Genomic DNA, 14,852 nt, shown 5'->3' with positions numbered 1-14,852 from the left:
TTTCTTTCTTTCTTTCTTTCTTTCTTTCTTTCTTTCTCTCTTTCTCTCTTTCTCTCTTTTTCTTTCTCTTTCTTTTTCTTCCAGATGCAGTCTCGCTCTATCACCCAGGGTGGAGTGCAGTGGCGTGATCTCGGCTCATTTCAGGCTCCATCTCTCATGTTCACGCCATTCTCCTGTCTCAGCCTCCCGAGCAACGGGGACTACAGGTGCCCACCCCCATGTCGGGCTCATGTTTTGTAGTTTTAGTAGAGACTGGGTTTTACCGTGTTAGCAAGGCTGGTCTGGATCCCCTGACCTCATGATCCACCCTCCTCGGAATCCCTGCTGTGGTTACAGCCGTGATCCACCGAGCCCGGCCTGCTGTGGTCTTTTGTGGCTTCAACCCTCCTTCCCTTCCCTGTGCTGTCGCCATGCTTCCCAAATCCCCTGGACTCTGCACCCACTTTATTGCCCGCCTGCAACACCGCCACAGCTGGTGACTTCCTCTTGGCATTTGCCACCAAGGCACAACTGGGCAGCAGGCCCCCACCATTTCCACCTCGCTGCCGACATGCCAGGAGCCCGGGTCCATCCCAGGATGTCAGGGGGCCAGTCCATAAAGGTGCAGGCACAGGTTCCCTGGTGTTCGTACAGCCTTCCCGCTCCCAGAATGCCCCGGAGATTCAATGCACTCATTGGGCGCCGCCGCAACATTCCAAACCGGGGGACGGGGCGGGCAGGGGCAGCAGGTGCCACATATGCCAGCAAAGACCTCTGCTCCAGATCGCAGGGGCCGCTTTATCCGGGGGAAGGACATTGCTTTGCCAGCCACCAGGAAAACAGTCCCTGTGCACCCAGATTCCATTGCCACCAACTTCGTGTAAACTCCAGCCCCAAGGATATGACAGAGACCCAGGCCTCGGGCACCATGGGCAGGCCCAGTTCCACCGCTCCTGCCAAATGGACGGGCGCACTCTGCAAATCTAGGGGCCCAACACACCACACCAGGAGCACAGGGAGGTGCCAACATAGAATGGAGCCTACGAAACCCACCTCCAAAGCAAGGTATTAACCCAAGAATAAACTCATCTCAGCGCTCCATTGCTCTTCTTGCATGGACGGCCTGGTCACCCTGTTCTGGCCCAGTCCATGCCCCCTCCACCCTATCCCGGCCTGCTTAAAAGGGCCCTGCCTACCAGAGCAGGGCGCTCCCTCTCCAAGTCTCTATCGCTCTCGCTCTGTAGCTTCCTCGCCCTTTCTCTTGTGTGTTTGCCCCTGCACCTCGCCCTCCTTCTGTCACCTTCCATCTGTCTCTCTGTCTCTCCCTCTTTATCTGTCCCTCTCTCTTTCTCTACCTCTCTGTCTGTCTCTTTCCCTCCCCCCTCCCCTGTCTCTCTTGACTGCTGTCTCTCTCCATCCTTCGGTTTCAATCTCTCCATCCATCTCTTCCTTGCTCTCCTTCAAGCTGTTTGCGTGTGCGTGCATGTGTGTGTGTGTGTCTGTGCGTGTTTACGTGCGTGTGTGGGTTCCCGCGTGCGAACGCCCAGGTGTGTCTGTGTGTGCGGCTGTGGATATTCTCCTGGTGGTGGTGGGGTGTGACTGGGTTTCTCTCAGCAACCCTCGCCGGAGATCAGGCTGCCGGCTATAGTGCAAGCCTGGGGAAAAGCAGGGCCATCCCCAACCCCCAACCCCTCACGCCCTCTTGCCCACTGTCCGGGTCTTGGTCAGGACAAGCGACCGTGGTGGGGGCATTGCGAGAAAAAAGCCACATGCCTAGACTGGCTGTTCGCCCTTGTCCAGCCCTGATGGCTCTGGGTAGGTGGAGCAAGAGGGGGACTCGCAGGAGTTCCTGAGTGGCCTGGGATCCAAAAGAATATCTCCGCGACAGAGCTGAGGATGGGACGGGGTCGCAGGATTCTGGGCCGTGGGCCCTGATGCCTCGGAACACTCCCTGTTCTGAGCGCACCCAAAGTGGTGGAACCTTGGAATCTCGGGGGCCGGGGGAAGGCCACGGGCCAGTGGCTCAGGGGTCCTGATTCGAGCCGGTGGCCCCGGGCTGGCGGTGTCAGCTGGAAGCCGTCAGGCACGGCTGCGCTGAGCTCTTGGGGCAGCCAGGCGCCTGTGTCAACATGTACGGCCATACCACCCTGAATGCACCTGATCTTGTCTGATCTCAGAAGCTAAGCAGAATCTGGCCTGGTTAGTACTTGGATGGGAGACTGCCTGGGAATACTGGGTGCTTTTTTGCTTTCTTTCTTTTCCACCTTCTTTTCCTCCCTGTTCTCTCTCTTCTTTTTTGCTTTCTTTCTTTCTTTCCAACTTACTTTGTTTTCTTTTCTTTCTTTCTTTCCTTCTTTCTTCTTTCTTTCCTTCTTTTCTTTCTTTCTTTCTTTCTTTCTTTCTTTCTTTCTTTCTTTCTTTCTCTCTCTCTTTCTTTCTTTCTCCATCTCTCTCTTTCTTTCTTTCTCTCTTTCTTTCTTCCTTTCTTTCTTTCTTTCTTTCTTTCTTTCTTTCTTTCTTTCTTTCTTTCTTTCTTTCTTTCTTTCTTTCTTTCTTTCTCTCTCTCTCTCTCTCTCTCTCTCTCTCTCGTCTCTCTCTCTCTCTCTTTCTCTCTCCTTTTCTTCCAAACAGATTCTCGCTGTATCACCTAGGATGGACTGTCGTGGCGCGATCTCAGCTCACTGTAAGTGCTGCCTCCCGGGATCAAGCCATGCTCCTGCCTCAGCCTCCCGAGCAGCTGAGACTACACGCTCCCGTGACCACGCCCAGTTCATGTTTTGTAGTTTTACTAGAGACGGGGTTTCACCGTGTGAGCCAGGCTGGTCTGTATCTCCTGACATCGTAATCCACATGCCTCTGCCTCCCAAAGTGCTGGAATTACATTCGTGATCCACCGCGCCTGGACTGCAGTAGGCTTTTGTGGTTTTACCCCTCCCTCCCTTCCCCCTACTATCGCCATGCTTCCCAAACTCCCCTGAGTCTTCCCCCTCTTTATCGCGCCCCTACACACCCAACGCAACTGGGGAACTCCTGGGGGTGCGCCACCAAAGCACCAGCGGGCAACAGCATTCCAGCGCTTCTGCCTAGCCCCTGCCCTGCCAGGAGCCCGGCTCCAGCCTGGGAGGGCAGGGGGCTGGACCCCAAAAGCACAGCCCCGGGTGTTGACGTTTTGAGAAATAGGCCATGCGCCGCTGGGTCGCCTGTTCACCCTTGGCCAGCCCTGATGGCTCTGACTGGGTGTGGCTAGAGGGGGGCTTCGCAGGAGCTCCTGATCCGCCAGGGATCTAAAAGAATACCTCCGTGACAGGGCCAAGGAGCGGTCAGGGTCCCAGGATCTTGGGCCATGGGCCCTGGAGCTAAGCAGGATCGGGCCTGGTTAGTACTTGGAAGGGAGATCACCTGGGAATACCAGGTACTGTGGGGATTTTGCTTTCTCTCTTGTCTTTCTTTTCTACCTTCATTTCTTTCCTTCTCTCTCTCTCATTTCTTTCTTTCTTTTCTCTCTTTCTCTTTCTTTCTTACTTTCTTCTTTCCTTTTTCTTTCTTTCTCTCACTCTTTCTTTCTTTCTTTTCTTTAGCGCTTTCTTTCTTCCTTGTTTCCTTTTTTTCCTATTCTTTCTTTCTTTCAGTCTCTCTCTCTTTCCTTCTTTCTCTTTCTTTCTTTCTCTCTCTTTCTCTCTCTTTCTTTCTTTCTTTCTTTCTTTCTTTCTTTCTTTCTTTCTTTCTTTCTTTCTTTCTTTCTTTCTTTCTTTCTTTCTTTCCTCTCTCTCTCTTTTCTTTTCTTTTCTTTCCTTTCCTTTCATTCCTTTCTTTTTCTTCCAGGTGGAATCTCGCCCTATCACCCAAGGTGGAGTGCAGTGGCACTCACTGCAAGCTCCGCCTCCCAGGTTCATGCCATTCTCCTGCCTCAGCCCCCTGAGCAGCTGGGACTATAGGCACCCGCCACCATGTCTGGCTCGTGTTTTTTAGTTTTAGTCGAGATGGGATTTCACCGTGTTAGCCATTCTGGTCTGCATCTCTTGACATCGTGATCCACCTGCCTTGGCCTCCCACAGTGCTGGGATTACAGGTGTGATCCACTGCACCTGGCTTGCTGTAGGCTTTTGTGGCTTGCCCCCTCCCTCAATTGCCCCTACTGTCGCCCTGCTTCCCAACCTCCTGTGACTCTGCTCCCCTTTTATAGCCCGCCTACACCCCGCCACAGCCAGGGACCTCCTCCTGGGGGTCCACCACCAAAGCACCTCCGGGCATCACAATCCCTCCACTCCCACCTTACCGCCGCAGCACTAGGAGCCTGTCTCCAGTCCGGGAGGGCAGGGGGCCGAACCCTAAAGGCATAGGTACGGGTTCCCTGCTGTTCGCGGTGCCTTCCCGCTCCTCGAATGTCCAGGCAATTCGATTCACTCATCGGGCACCGCCACAACCTTCCAAACTGGGGGAAGGGGTGGGCAGTGGCAGCGGGTGCTGCACATGCCAGCCAAGACCTCAGCTCCAGAACACAGGGGCTGTTTTATCTGGGGGAAGGACATTGCTTCGCCAGTCACCAGAAAAAGAGTGCCTGTGCACCTGGATTCCCATTGCCGCCATCTTCATGTAAACTCCAGTCCCAAGGACACTCCACGGACCCAGGCCTCAGGCCCCATGTGCATGCCTGTTTCTCATAGCTCCCACCAAACGGGAGGGCGCAATCTGCCAATCAAGGGGCCCACCGAATCGCACCAAGAGCACATGGAGGTGCCAACAAAGGAAGCAGCCTATGAAAACCACCTCCAAAGCAAGCAATTAATCCAAGAGAAAACTCGTTACAGAGCTTTGTTGCTCCTCTCGCATGAACGGCCTGGACACCCTGTTCTGGCCCAGCCCAAGCTCTCTCCACCCTACCCTGGCCTGCTCAAAAGGGCCCTGCCTTAAGGAGCAGGATCCTGGACGCTGGGCCTTGACGCCTCAGAGCACTCCCTGTTCCTAGCAGCCCCGACGTGGTGGAACGTCGGAAACTCGGGAACTGGGGGAATGGCGCAGGCGAGGGGCTCGGGGGTCCTGATCCGAGCCCCGGGCTGGCGGTGCTGGCTGAAAGCAGGCGCGCATGGCTGGGCAGGTCTCTTTTCTATCTTCCTTTCTTTCCTTCTCTCTCTCTCCCTTCTTTCTTTCTTTTCTTTCTTTCTTTCTCTCTTTCTTTCTTTCTTCCTTCTTTCTTTGTTTTCTTTCTCTCTTTCTTTCTTTCTTCCTTCTTTCTTTGTTTTCTTTCTCTCTTTCTTTCTTTCCTTCTTTCTTTCCTTTCTTTCTCTTTCTCTCTTTCTTTCTTCTTTCCTTCCTTTCTTTCGTTCTTTCTATCTTTCTTTCTCTCTCTCTTCTTTCCTCTTTCTTTCTTTCTTTCTTTCTTTCTTTCTTTCTTTCTTTCTTTCTTTCTTTCTTTCTTTCTTTCTTTCTTTCTTTCTTTCTTTCCCTCCCTTCCTTCCTTCCTTCCTTCCTTCCTTCCTTCCTTCCTTCCTTCCTTCCTTCCTTCCTTCCTTCCTTCCTTCCTCTCTCTCTCTCTTTCTGTCTTTCTTTCTTTCTTTTTCTTCCAGACGGAGTCTCACTCTGTCACCCACGCTGGAGTGCAGTGACACGACCTTGCAGCCTCCCGGGTTCATGCTATTGTCCTGCCTCAGCCTCCCAAGCACCTGGGACTACAGGCACCCGTCACCACGCCCAGCTCATGTTTTGCAGTTTTAGTAGAGATGGGGTTTCACCGTATTAGCCAGGCTGGCCTAGGTCTCCTGAAGTCGTGATCCACCCGCCTCGACATCCCAAAGTACTGGCATTACAGGCTTGATCCACCACACCCGGCCTACTGTAGGCTTTTGTGGCATCCCCCTCCCTCCCTTCCCCCTACTGTCACCATGCTTCCCAACCTCCCCTGACTCTACTCTCCCTTTATCGCCCACTTACACCCCCACTGCAGGCTGGGATCTCCTGCTGGGGGTCCGCCACAAAAGCACCACTGGTCAGCAGCATCCCACTGCTTCCACCTCGCTGCCACCCCGCCAGGGTACCTTCTCCAGCCGGGGAGGGCAGGGGGCCGGACAACAAAGGTGCAGTTGCAGGTTCCCTGCAGTTCGCGGTGCCTTCCTGCTCCCTTAAGGCCCAGGCAATTCAATCCACTCATCTGGCACTGCTGCAATCTTCCAAACCGGGGGAAGGGGTGGGCAGGGAGAGCTGGTGCCACACATGCCAGCCAAGACCTCCGTTCCAGAATACAGAGCCTCTTTTATCTGGGGGAAGGACATTGCTATGCCAGCCACCAGAAAAACCATCCCTGTGTGCCTGGATTCCCATTGACACCAACCTCATGTAAACTAAAATCCCGAGGACATGCCAGAGACCCAGGCCTCAGACCCCGTGGGCACACCCATATCCACGGCTCCTGCCAAATGGGTGGGGGCACTCTGCAAATCAAGGGGCCCTCCGCACCGCTCCAAGAGCACAGGGAGGTGCAAACAAAAGAAGGAGCCTATGAAATCCACCTCCAAAGCAAGCAATAAATCCAAGACAAAATCATTCTCAGTGCTCCATTACTCCTCTCACATCGACGGACTGGCCACCCTGTTCTGGCCCAGCCCAATCCCCCTGTACCCTATCCCAGCCTGCTCAAAAGGGCCCAGCCTACCAGAGCAGGGCGCTTCCTCTACACGGCTTTATTGCTCTCGTTCTCTAGCTCCCTTCACCTCTCTCTTCTGGATTTGCCCCTGCACCTCGCCCTACTTCTGTTGCCTTCCCTCTGTCTCTCTGTCTCTCTCTCTTTCTCTGTTCCTCTCTCTCTGCCTCTCAGTCTGTCTGTTTCCCTCTCCACATCCCCTGTCTTTCTCGATCACTGTATCTCTCTCTCCCTTGGTTTCAGTCTCTCCATCCATCTCTTCCTTGATCTCCTTCAAGCCAATTGTGTGTGCGTGCACGTGTGTGTGAGTGTGTGTGTCTGTATGTGTGCATTTGTGTGTGTGCACGCGCACGTGTGTGTTCCCCCGCACGAGTGCCCAGGTGTGTCTGTGTGTTGGGCTGTGGATTTGCTCCTGGTGGTGGTGGGGTCTGTCTGGGTTTCTCTCAGACCCTCTCACTGGAGATCAGGCTGCTGGCTCTAATGCTGGTCCGGGGCAAAGCAGGGCCATCCCCTAACCCCCACCCCCCACACCCTCTTGACCAGTGGGTGGGTTATGGTCGGGACAAGTGACCATGGTGAGGGCGTTGTGAGAAAAAGGCCATGCGTGACTGGGCCAGATATTCTCCCTTGGCCAGCAGTGACAGCTCTGAGTGGGTGGGGCAACACGGGGCCTCACAGGAGCTCCTGAGTGGCCAGGGATCCAAAAGAATACCTCCACGACAGGACAGAGGACCGGACAGGGTCCCAGGATCATGGGCCCTGGGCCCTGATGCCTTGGAGCCCTCCCTGTTCTGAGTGGTCCCGACGTGGTGGAAGGTCGAGAGCTCCGGAGCCAGGGGAAGAGCATGGGTGAGCGGCTTGGGGGTCCCGATACGAGCCCGGCGTCCCTGGACTGGCAGTGCTGGTTGGAATCTGGTGGGCATGGCTGGGCCAGGCTCTTGGGGCAGCCATGCACCTCTGCTGGTGTCTACAGCCATACCACCCTGAAGGTGCCTGACCTCATTTGATCTCAGAAGCTAAGCATGGTCAGGCCTGGTTAGTACTTGGATGGGAGACCACCTGGGAGTACTGGGTGTTATAGGCTTTTTTGCATTCTTTCTTGTCTTCCTTTCTTTTCTCCCTTCCTTCTTTCCTTCTCTCTCTCTCTTCTTTCTTTTCGGTTTTTTCTTTCTTTTTCTCTTTCTTTCCTTCTTTCTTTTCTTTCTTTCTCTCTCTTCCTTTCTTTCTTTATTTACTTCTTTCTTTCCTTCTCTCTTTGTTTCTTCTTTCTTTCCTTCATTCTTTCTTTTCTTTCTTTCTCCCTCTCTTCTTTCTATCTTTTCTTTCTCTCTTTCATTCTTTCTTTCTTTCTTCCTTCTTCCCTTCTTTCATTCTTTTCTTTCTTTCTCTCTCTCCTTCTTACTTTCTTTTACTTTCTTTTTTCTTTCTTCTCTCTTTCTTTCTTTTTCTTTTTTCTTTCTTTCTCTCTCTCTTTGTTTCTTTCCTCTTTCTTTCTTTTCTTTTTTCTCTCTTTCTCCTTTCTTTCATTCATTCATTCTTTCTTTCTTTCTTCTTTCCTACTTTCTTTCTTCCCTTTCTTTCTCTCTTTCTTTTCTTTCTTCATTTCTTTCTTTCACTCTTCCTTCCTTTCTTTCTGTCTTTCTTTCTCTCTTTCTTTCATTCTCCCTTTCTTTTTTCTTACTTTCTCTTTCTTTCTTTCTCTCTCTCTCTTTCCCTCCCTCCCTTCCTTCCTTCCTTCCTTCCTTCCTTCCTTCCTTCCTTCCTTCCTTCCTTCCTTCCTTTCTTTTTCTTNCTTCCTTCCTTCCTTCCTTCCTTCCTTCCTTCCTTCCTTCCTTCCTTTCTTTTTCTTCCAAATGCAGTCTCAGTCTGTCACCCAGGCTGTCGTGCAGTGGCGCGATCTTGGCTCACTGCAAGTTCCGCCTCCTGGGTTCACACCATTCTCCTGCCTCAGCCTCGCGGGCAGCTGGGACTACAGGCACCTGCCACCACGCCCGGCTCATGTTCTGTACTTTCAGTAGAGACAGGATTTCACTGTGTTAGCCACGTTGGTCTGGATCTCCTGAGATCGTGATCCACCCGCCTCGGCCTCACATAGTGCTGGGATTACAGGCGTGATCCACTACGATCGGCCTGTTGTAGGCTTTTGTGGCTTGATCCCTCCCTCAATTGCCCCTACTGTCGCCAAGCTTCTCAACCTCCCCTGACTCTACTCCCCCTATATCGCCCATCTGCAACCTTGCCACAACCAGGGACCTCTTCCTGGATGTCTGCCACCAAAGCACCACGGGGAGCAGCATCCCACTGCTTCTGCCTCTCTGCTGCCCTGCCAGGAGCCCGACTCCAGACCGGGACAGCAGGGAACAGGATCCAAATGTGCAGGCACTTGTTCCCTGCTGTTCGCAGTGCCTTCCCACTCCCGGAATGCCCATGTGATTCCATCCACACATTGGGCACTGCCACAACCTTCCACACCGGGGAAAGGGGTGGGCAGGGGCAGCGGGTGCCACAGACGCCAGCCAAGACCTCTGCTCTGGAAGGCAGGGGCTGCTTTATCCGGGGGAAGGACATTGCTTCACCAGCCACCATTAACACAGTCCCTTTGCACCCGGATTCACATTGCCACCAACTTCTTGTATACTCCAGTCCTGAGGACATGCCAGAGACCCAGGCCACAGGCCCCATGGGCACGCCCGGTGCCACGGCTCCCACCAAATGGGCCGGCGCACTCTGCAAATCAAGGGGCCCACTGCACTGCACTAAGGGCACAGGGAGGTGACAACAAAGGAATGAGCCTACGAAACTCACCTCCAAAGCAAGCAATTAATCCAAGACAAAACCCGTCACAGCACTCCTGAGCAGCCAGGTACCAAAAGAATACCTCCATGACAGGGTGGAGGAATAGATGGGGTCCCAGGATTGTAGGCCCTGGGATCTGACGCCTTGGAGCACTCCCTGTTCAAAGCGGGTGCGACGTGGTCAAGCTTGGGAGTACAGGAGCCGGAGGGAAGGCTGTTGGCCAGCAGCTCCACGGTCGCAATCCCAGCTCAGCGGCCCGGGGTCAACGGTGCTGGCTGGAAGCTGGCGGGCATGGTTGGGCTGAGCTCTTGGGTCAGCCAGGCGCCTCTGCTGGTGTCTACTACTATACCACCCTGAACGTGCCCGATCTCGCCTGATCTCAGAAGCTGTGCAGGGTCAGGCCTGGTTAGTACTTTAATGGGAGACCGTCTGGGAATACCAGGTGCTGTAGGCTTTTTTGTTTTTTTTCTTTTCCACCTTCCTTTCTTCCTTTCTCTCTCTTCTTTCTTTCTTTCTTTCTTTCTTTCTTTCTTTCTTTCTTTCTTTCTTTCTTTCTTTCTTTCTTTCTTTCTTTCTTTCTTTCTTTCTTTCTTTCTTTCTTTCTTTCTTTCTTTCTTTCTTTCTTCCTTCCTTCCTTCCTTCCTTCCTTCCTTCCCTCCCTCCCTCCCTCCCTCCCTCCCTCCTTCCTTCCTTCCTTCCTTCCTTCCTTCCTTCCTTCCTTCCTTCCTTCCTTCCTTCCTTCTTTTACTTCCAGATGGAATCTCGCTCTGTCACCCAGGCTGGATTGCAGTGGCATGACCTCGGCTCACTGCAAGCTCCGCCTCTCGGGTTCACACCATTCCCCTTCCTCAGCCTCCTGTGTAGCTGGGACTACAGGCGCCCGCCATGATTCCCCCTCATGTTTTATAGTTTTAGTAGAGACGGGGTTTCACTGAGTTAGCCAGGCTGGTCTGGATCTCCTGACTTCATGATCCACATGCCTTGGCCTCCCAAAGTTCTCGGATTATAGGAGTGATCCACCTTGCCCATCCTGCTGTAGTCTTTTGTGGCTGCCCCCATCCCTCCCTTCCCCCTACATTCGCCATGCTTCCCAACCTCCCCTGACTCTGCTCTCCCTTTATTACCTGTCTACCCCACCGCTGCAACCGTGGACCTACTCCTGGGGGTCCACCACGAAAGCACCACTGGGCAGCAGAATCCCACCACTTCTGCCTCGCCGCCACTCTGCCAGGAGCCAGGGGGCTGGACTCCAAAGGCCCAGGTGTGGGTTCCCTGCCATTCGTGGTGCCTTCCTGCTCCAGGAATGACCGGGTGATTCAATCCACTCATCAGGCACCGCCACAACCTTCCAAACTGGGGGAAGGGGCGGGTAGGGGCAATGGGTGCCACACATGCCAGCCAAGACCTCCGCTCCAGAACAAAGGGGCTGCTTTATCCAGGTTAAGGACATTGTTTCGCCAGCCACCAGGAAAACAGTCCCTGTGCACCTGGATTCCCATTGCCACCATCTTCGTGTAAACTCCAGTCCCAAGGACACTCCACAGACCCAGGCCTCGGGCCCTGTGGGCATGCCCATTGCCATGGCTCCCACCAAATGGACTGGCGCCCTCAGCAAATCAAGAGGCCCATCGAACCACACCAAGAGCACATGGAGGTGCCAAGAAAGGAAGGAGCCTATGAAACCCGCCTCCAAATCAATCAATTAATCCAAGAGAAAACCCGTCACAGTGCTCCGCTGCTCCTCTTGCATGAACGGCTGGGTCACCCTGTTCTGGCCCAGTCTGAGCCCCCTCCATGCTATCCTGGCCTGATCAAAAGGGCCCTTCCTAAAGGAGCAGAGTGCTCCCTCTCTAAGGCTCTATCGCTCTCACTCTCTAGCTCCCACCCCCTCTCTCTTCTGGGTTTGCCCCAGCACCTCACGATATTTGTGTCGCCTTCCCCCGTCTCTCTGTGTCTCTCTCTTTCTCTGTCCCTGTCTCTCTGCCTCTCTGTATGTGTCTTTCCCTCTCCCCATCACCTGTCTCTCTCAATCACTGTCTCTCTCCCTCCCTCAGTTTCAATCTCTCCATCCACCTCTTTGTTGCTCTCCTTCAAGCCATTTGTGCGTGCGTGCATGTGTGTGTGTGTGTGTGTGTGTGTTTCTGTGTGCCTGCGCTCGTGAGTGTGTGGGTTCCCATGTGCAAGTGCCTGTGTGTGTCTGTGTGTGGGGTTGTGGATTTGCTTCTGGTGTTGGTGGGGTGTGTCTGGGTTTCTCTCAGTCCCTCTCTCCGGGGATCAGGCTGCTGGATCTAGTGCCAGCCCGGGGAAAAATAGAGCATCCCCCAACCCCCAACCCCCACGCCCTCTTGCCCACCGGCCGGGTCTTGGTCGGAAGAAGCGACCGTGGTTGGGGCGTTGTGAGAAAAAGGTCACAAGCGGCTGGGCCGTCTGCTCTAACTTGGCCAGTCCTGACGGCTCTGGGTCGGTGCGGCAAGAGGGGACCTCACAGGAGCTCCTGAGCTGCCAGGATCCAAAAGAATAGCTCTGCAACATGGTGGAGGACCGAACGGGGTCCCAGGATCATGGACCCTGGGCCCTGACACATCGGAGCACTCCCTGTTCCAAGTGGCTCGGATGTGGTGGAAGCTCGGGATCTCGGGAGCCAGGGGAAGGCCACAGGCGAGGGGCTCGGGGGTCCCGACTGGAGCCTGGAGAACCCGGGCTGGTGGTGCCAGCTGGAAGCTGGCAGGCATGGCTGGGCCAGGCTCTTGTGGCAGCCAGGCACCTCTGCCGGTGTCTACAGCCATATCACCCTGAACGCGCGAGATGTCATCTGATCTCAGACGCGAAGCAGGGTCAAGCCTTGTTAGTATTTGGATGGGAGACTGCCTGGGAATACCGGGTGCTGTAGACTTTTTTGCATTCTTTCTTGTCTTTCTTTCTTTTCTACATTCCTTTCTTTCCGTCTTTCTCTCTCTTCTTTCTTTCTTTTCTTTCTTTCTTTCCCTCTTTCTTCTTTCTTTCCTTCTTTCTTTGTTTTCTTTCTTTTATTTCTCTCTTTCTTTCCTTCTTTCTTTCTTTTCTTTCTCTCTCTCTTTTCCTTCTTTCTTTCTCTTTCTTTCTTTCTTCTTTCTTTCATTCTTTCCTTCTTTTCTTTCATTATTTCTCTGTCTCTTTATTTCTTCTTTCTTTCGTCCTTTTCTTTCTTCCTCTCTTTCTTTCTTCTTTCTCTCCTTTCTTTTTCTCTCTCTCTTTCTTTCTTTCCTTCTTTTGTTGTTTTTTCTTTCTTTCTCTCTCCTTTCTTTCCTTCTTTCTTTTCTTTCTTTCTTTTCTTTCTTTCTTAATTTCTTCCTTCTTTCTTTCTCTCTCTTTCTTTCTTGCTTTCCTTCTTTCTTTCTTTCCTTCTTTCTTTTCTTTCTCTATTTGATTCATTCATTCTTTCTTCTTTCTTTTCTGTCTGTCTCTTTCTTTCTTTCTTTCGTTTTTTCTCTCTCTCTTTTCTTTCTTTCTTTCTTTCTTTCTTTCTTTCTTTCTTTCTTTCTTTCTTTCTTTCTTTCTTTCTTTCTTTCATCTTCCTTCCTTCCTTCCTTCCTTCCTTCCTTCCTTCCTTCCTTCCTTCCTTCCTTCCTTCCTTCATTTCTTTTTATTCCAGATGGCATCTCACTATGTCACCCACGCTGGAGTGCAGTGGCACCATCTTGGCTCACTGCAAGCTCCGCCACCCAGGTTCACACCATTCTCCTATCTCAGCCTCCAGAGAAGCAGGGACTACAGGTGCCCACCACCACGCCTGGCTCATGTTTTGTAGTTTTAGTAGAGACAGCGTTTCACCATGTTAGCCAGGCTGGTCTGGATCTCCTGACCTCGTGATCCACTTGCCTCGGATTCCCAAAGTGCTGAGATTACAGGCATGATCCACCGTGCTTGGGCTGCTGTCCGCTTTTGTGGCTTCCCCCCTCCATCCCTTCCTCCTACTGTCACCATGCTTCCCAACCTCCCCTGACTCTGCTCCCACTTTATCGAACTCCTACCATTCCACCGCAGCCAGGGAACTCTTCTTGGGTGTTTGCCACAGAAGCACCACTGGGCAGCAACATCCCATCACTTCCACCTCTGGCTGCTGGCTCTAGTGCCAGCCTGGGGAAAAGCAGGGCCACCACCCAACCCCCAAGCCCCCACACCATCTTGACCACTGGCCGGGTCTTGGTCGGGATAAATGACCATGGTGTTGGCATTGTAAGAAAAAGTCCACGTGCTCTCAGTTGCCTGTTCGCCCTTGGCCAGTCATGATGGCTCTGGCTGGGTGTGGCAAGAGGGTGCCTCACAGGCGCTCCTGAGCTGCCAGGGATCCAGAATACCTCCGCAACAGGTCGGAGGTCCGGATGATGTCCCAGGATCATGGGCCCTCGGCCCTGATGTCTTGGAGCACTACCTGTTCCCAGCGGGCCCGACGTGGTGGAATCTTGGGAGCTCGGGATATGGAGAAAGGTGGACGGCGAGCGTCTCAGGGGTTCGGATATGAGCCTGGCATCCCCGGGCTGACAGTGCCAGCTGGAAGCCAGTGGGCATGGCTGGCCTGGGCTCTTGGGGCAGCCAGGCACCTCTGCCGGCATCTACGGGCATACCACCCTGAACCCACCCTATCTCGTCTGATGTCAGACGCTAAACAGTGTGGGGCCTGGTTAGTACTTGAATGGGAGACCGCCTGGGAATACCGGGTGCTGTAGGCTTTCTTGTTTTCTTTCTTTTCTACCTGCCTTTCTATCCTTCTCTCTCTCTGTCTTCTCTCTTTCTATCTTTCTTTTCTTTCTTTCTCTCTTTTGTTCCTTCTTTCTTTCTTTCCTTCTTCCTTTCTTTCTCTTTTGTTCTTTCCTTCTTTTTTTCTTTTCTTTCTCTTTCTTTCGTCCTTTCTTTTCTTTCTCTCTCTTTCTTTGTTTCTGTCCTTCTTTCTTTCTTTCTCTGTTTTTTCTTCCCTTCTTTTCATTTGTTTTCTTTCTTTCTTTCTTCTTTGTTTCTTTATTTCCTTCTTTCTTTTCTTTTCTTTCATTTTCTTTCTTTCTTTTCTTTCTTTCTCTATTTTTCTTTCTTTCTCTCTTTCTTTCTTTCCTTCTTTTCTGTCTTTCTCTGTCTCTTTCTTTCCTCTCTTTCTTTCCTTCTTTCTTTCTTCCCTTCTTTCTTTCTTTTCTTTCTTTCTCTCCTTCTTTTTTCTATTTTCTTTCTTTCTTTCTTTCTTTCTTTTTCTTCCTTCCTTCCCTTCTCTTTCTTTCTTTCTTTCTTTCTTTCTTTCTTTCTTTCTTTCTTTCTTTCTTTCTTTCTTTCTTTCTTTCTGTCTCTCTTTCTTTCTTTCTCTCTCTCCCTCCCTCCCTCCCTCCCTTTCTTTCTTTCTTTCTTTCTCTTTCTTTCTTTCTTTCTTTCTTTCTTTCTTTCTTTCTTTCTTTCTTTCTTTCTTTCTTTCTTTCTTTCT

The 14,852-nt window shown here is 52.1% G+C and overlaps 5 pseudogenes; all 5 read left to right on the top strand.

The window, feature by feature from the left end:
• Positions 1–2,108: 2,108 nt before the first annotated feature.
• On the top strand, positions 2,109–2,227 carry LOC112616623 (annotated as a pseudogene).
• A 5,351-nt stretch (positions 2,228–7,578) lies between these two features.
• LOC112614874 lies at positions 7,579–7,697 on the top strand (annotated as a pseudogene).
• Positions 7,698–9,744: 2,047 nt separating this feature from the next.
• On the top strand, positions 9,745–9,863 carry LOC112616608 (annotated as a pseudogene).
• Positions 9,864–12,183: 2,320 nt separating this feature from the next.
• LOC112616547 lies at positions 12,184–12,302 on the top strand (annotated as a pseudogene).
• A 1,697-nt stretch (positions 12,303–13,999) lies between these two features.
• Positions 14,000–14,118, top strand: LOC112616482 (annotated as a pseudogene).
• Positions 14,119–14,852: the final 734 nt, after the last annotated feature.

This window comes from Theropithecus gelada, chromosome 1 (genome assembly GCF_003255815.1).
Source record: "Theropithecus gelada isolate Dixy chromosome 1, Tgel_1.0, whole genome shotgun sequence".
NCBI lineage: Eukaryota > Metazoa > Chordata > Mammalia > Primates > Cercopithecidae > Theropithecus > Theropithecus gelada.
Note: the sequence above shows the minus strand (reverse complement) of the source record. Positions and strands in the feature narration are given on the sequence as shown.